Genomic DNA, 5,463 nt, shown 5'->3' with positions numbered 1-5,463 from the left:
TCTCATTCTCTCCCTCTCTATTTCTCTTCATTCTTCTCTCTTTCTCTCTCTCATTAATAAATAGTGTAACTGTATACTTAGCCGTTCCGTCATTAAAACATGATTTCATTCGCCGCTTTTCTTTTTTAAGTGGTGACGCAATGATACCGCAGTTGTTGTTGATTTGGTTGATATTATTGGCATTGAAGGTATGGCTGTTGTTGTTGTTGTCGTCGTCGTCGATGGTGCTACTGCTACTGTTGCTGTTTCTACTGCTTTTATTTAACTCAACGTCAATCCTGATCCAGTCGACCGAACAGACATATATTCTAAGACAATCCCTCCATGAACCATCCACCATTTTATGTAACAAGGATTATACCTTTTAATGTGTCTTTCCTTTTGTTTTTAATGATGGTTTGATGTAATTTCATGAATATTTATCTATCATTTCCTGATTGTAGTTTTACCACGTAGAGGCTTCCTCGGCCTTGATACAATTAGAGTTAATACGAATTGAGAACGTGAGTTTGGACCGTCAGGTTTGTGACTTGTTGTGGTTGCTGTTTGCACATACTGTGATATAGACAAAATCTAGTGAGATTGAAAAAATCCCAATAGTGCACGACTAAACGAATTCACATATGGCTGTGAATTTAACAACACAGTTCGTAAGTACATAGGGTCAAGTTGGATGAAAGAGTGTGACAACTTGAACCAGACTCTCCCCACCCAATAGCGTCACTAGGTTGAGGAAAACCTTGAGATAAAAATCTTGTGACCACAAACTGTAAAGAGAAGACTTTTTTAAAGACTAGCGTCTCTGTTTTCAAAACTGAGCATACGTAGATTTCGATTAAACTCCTAGACCTCTGGGGCCTCCGGGGAACTACCTAGAGACCGCAAAGTCACCACGTGATTAGCATTGTTTACTTTATTTGAATTCCAGTCTGAAGATAATTTCTTCAGTGACGTACATACGGAAAAATATGGCAGGCGCTGCCCCGTCACCCGATGACTACTCAAATAAAAGCACTTAACTGTACCTACTTACGTTCAGCTAATACATGAGTTCATATCCTAGGAAGCTTATTGTTTATTTTTCATCGTTTCACTGGCCTTTATAAACATACCAGTGATATACACACTGGCTTCGATTCATTGGACCACGCTCACCACCAACAAAATTGTTACATTGGCAAATTGACAGAAATCAATGGAAGTAGTTTCTGTTACACTTTTAAATATTGCTTTCAATATTTAGTACAAGTCCAGTAATTTCGGGAGAGGGGATAAGTCGATTACATCGATTCCTGTGCTCAGTTTACGTTTATTTCATCAATTTCGAATGGATAAAAGGCAAAGTCGACCTCGGAGGGATATGAAATCAGAACGTTCAGAAGGTCGAAATGTCCCTAAACATTTTTTTCCCGCTGTGATAACGGTTCTGCCAGCTCACCGCCTTATGGCTCTTTTATATATTACTACGGATGTTTTGTTTAGACCCTAGTCAATTTTTCGTGAATATTTCTATGTTCAAAAGCATTCCATGACAATCTTGGCTTTCTCTTGGGTATTGGGTATCTAACCATTTTGTATGTCCCTTCCTTTTTCCAAATGAAGTCATTTGAGTGCCGATTGAATGCTATCTCAATAACGTGAAATATCACGTATAGAATCTTATATGGTGGGATTGTGCTGAATGAGAGCTATAAAACCTAATTGTCACTCGAAATCATTTACCACCACATGATATCAATAGTAAATTAATGCATTTCATCTTCGCATATCAGGCTATTTCGAGAAAAGGAATTATAGCCACAAAATCCATTTCCCGTATTCATTTGCTAAGTACACCGTTAATACGAAGCTAAACGATATTCTTAATTTCTAATCGAAGTTTATACATACAGCACGCGTACGGGACACCAGTATGACACACGGGACACCAAGGAGGAGACGAAGTGATTCGCATGGAAAAGTGAGTCATAATCCAAGTGTTTGTGGCACGAACGGTCTGTAGTCCCAACGTTGTACAAAAGATGGTGAAAGATATTGGATATCAGAAAATGTGTGTAAAGTGGATGCTTCCACAGCTGAAACCAATTTAGAGGAAAAAGGGTTAAAGTCTGTTCTGATCTACGGAAATCATTTCAAATCAATGAATAGACACGTTTTGTCCGGTTTGGAATGTTGTTATGAAACGATGATATATCTTTATGATATGGAAATGAAGGTTCACTTCATAGAATCGCATCACACCCGTTCTTCATGGCCTGGGAAGTTCAAGAGTAAGCAACCAGCACAGAAAGTAATAGTGACTGTTTTGGGATTGACAATGGTGTCATTATCCATTGTTTTTGTGGAAAGGGATTGTACCTTGAGCAGCCACTAAGCACATCGAGACACTCACAATTATAGCGAAACCATTAGGAGGAAGGTATTGAACAAGAGTCTAAAAGCTATCTGTATTTAATGAGTGACAGTGCGTTGTCACAAAATGCATAGTCTGTCATATGAAGCAATCGGCAAATTGAACCGGTCAGTAATCCTCCATCCACTGTACAGTCTGGAGCTGGAGACCTTCGACTCAAATGCTCGGCTCAATGAAACGCAGTCACCAGAGGAAACGATTTGATAACACAGCCAGACCTCTAAAACTTTTGATCACGCCACTACGTGTATTTGTGCAGCGAGTAAATTAAGTAATTGAAGCGCATGTACCTCATAGTTCTAGCTTTCCCACATCTGCACAGGCAACTGTCTTTCAGGCAGATCGAACAAAAATAAACATCTATCTGTCCCACACGATATCATTTTCATGAGTAGAGTGTTGGAACGTAGTGTGTTCTCTTTGATATAGAGTTAATGATGATTTTCGAGTTACCTTGATTGGTATGAAATAATAACAGCATAAGCCATGATATGAAATAACAATTGTCTACGTTTAGGTATGTGTATTATATGCGTCTGCGTGCGTGTATGTATCTCTATATATGTATTTGCATATATATATATATATATATATATATATATATATATATATACATATGATGTGTATGTGTGCGTGTGTGGGGGGTATCGGAATATCTATAATGTAATGATGAATGAACTGTAAGACATATAAAGTTCTACATCCATAAGTGATGTCTGTAAAACAACGAAATCTGTAATGTTCAAACTGTATGTATGAATTTATTGTTCTGTATAGATGCCTAAAATAAAACATGCACACGCATACTCTCACACACACACACACGCGTGCACTCTCACACACACACACTCATACACTCACACACAGATGCACGCAGGCACACCGACACACCACATGCACACGCACCAGATAGAGCGAACACATCGCATACAGCACACACTAGCACACGCACACTCTCCTCCCCTCCATTCCTCTCTTCTTTCCTCTCTCTCTCTCTCTCTCCTTCTCTTTCCGTCTCTCTCCAATGTCTCAGATTGCTATAGTTCTGCACTCACATGTCTCCGATGAGATTCAAGAATTATACAAAAATAAAAAGCCAAACGAATGTTTTTTTTTCTTTTCTTTTTGTCTTCCTTACCACAAGAAAAGACTAGTATTATATAATTATATATATTTAGTTTTTACTTACAGTTATTTGCAAAGTTCTGTCGGAATAGTATTTTAATTGCAGTTACTCTGTACTTTTCGTGTGTTTATGTAGTTTTACAGCGTAATTCGATATACAGGGGAGAATAACATACAAAAGCATCTGACAATTTATAGAAGGCAACTAATGTAATAATGGTATATTATGTAACAAAAGCAGCATTTTCTAATATATTATCTGAAATAAACATGAAATACAAAACCATTGAAATAACTTTGTAAGATTAGTATCAGACCAAAAATAAAATCCGAAATGTATAAACAGGTGATGAGATGGAAATTATCAGAGAGCAAAGAAGAACAAAAATTAAAAAAATGCACAAACGAATATGTTAAATTACATTAAACGATTATTTATAAAAGTGGACAAGCAATGTATTCAAACATGCACCAAAATCAACGATGATATAACATTTGCGATAGCAGGTGCACTACTACTACAAATACTACTGCCACTACTACTACTACTACTACTACTACTACTACTACTACTACTACTACTACTACTACTACTACTACTACTGATTTCTAAAATAGATCAAATGCCACACATTTATATGATGTCAGTACTCAACTGGTACATGTTTAGCACCCACCCCAGCCGCATGAAACAAAGAGTTGACTACTGAGATATTTAATCTCAGAGAGTAAAGGGAAATAACTAAATGCCGGATGTGTTTTGCCTGCTGCTCAAGTAATTTTCCTACTTCATCCCTTTTAACACTTATAGTAATAAATGTAATTCTAATATGAAACACCGTAAATCAAGCAGCGAGCTGGTAGAATCGTTAGCACGCTAGGTGAAATGGTTGGCGGCATTTTTATCAGTCATGACTTTCTTAGTTCAAATTCCGCCGAGGTCAACTTTGCCTTTCATTCTTCTGGGGTTGATAAAATAAGTACCAGTTGATCCCTAGGGTAGTTGTAATCGTCTTACCCATCCCTCGAAATTTCTGGCCTTGTACCAAATTTCAAACCAATATTTAATATCTAAATCGTAATTACATGTCCACAAGGTAGTTCCTTTTAAGGTAATGCACTTATATATGGAAGAGAAATATTGTGATGAAATCCTGACACCCCTGTGTGATAGCCAGTGAACTGTCCTAAACTTTATAAAGGCGTATGTGTACTGACGGTGCGAGGTACAGTGTGGTGTGTGTGCAGTCGCATTTGTGAAAGAAGTCGTAGAAATCGACGAGAAGAGATATAACTTTGTTACGTGTTTGTTACTGATTTAGTTTTTGTAGTGTTATAACACTGTTACAGCGTAGTTTATATCGAAACTCATTGATATAATAGTGGTGACGAGGATGAGATAAAATACTTCAAAATCGGTGACAAGGAACTTTTTAAAATATACAGAAATGGAAAGGAAAGTTGGGAAGAAGGTATAATAAGTAAACGCTCATGATAAAAGGTGATAGGTAGGAACACAGAATACATTTAATTAAATAAATTGATAAAAAGTTTACGGAAGAAAAAATAAGACATAAAGAACCAATGGAATTTCTTTATGACATCTTTGACGTTCCGGTACCTCAAGGAATATTCAAACCAACGAGTACATCGATTAAGAGCTCAGCGTGGACGGAAACCACACGTCGAGCAAAAGGGCAAAAGCTCGCTCGATCTCGATTTTCAGTACGAATACGGACCACGAAAGTGTGGCCCATCGATCCTTTCCGAACAGCGGCGAGCTATGCGTCCGCCGAGAGGTGTCAGAAAAGTTACCACAGGGATAACTGGCTTGTGGCGGCCAAGCGTTCGCAGCGACGTCGCTTTTTGATCCTTCGATGTCGGCTCTTCCTATCATTGCGAAGCAGAATTCGCAAAGCGTTGGA

The sequence above is a fragment of the Octopus bimaculoides genome, chromosome 10 (genome assembly GCF_001194135.2).
Source record: "Octopus bimaculoides isolate UCB-OBI-ISO-001 chromosome 10, ASM119413v2, whole genome shotgun sequence".
In the NCBI taxonomy this organism is placed as follows: Eukaryota; Metazoa; Mollusca; class Cephalopoda; order Octopoda; family Octopodidae; genus Octopus; species Octopus bimaculoides.
Note: the sequence above shows the minus strand (reverse complement) of the source record.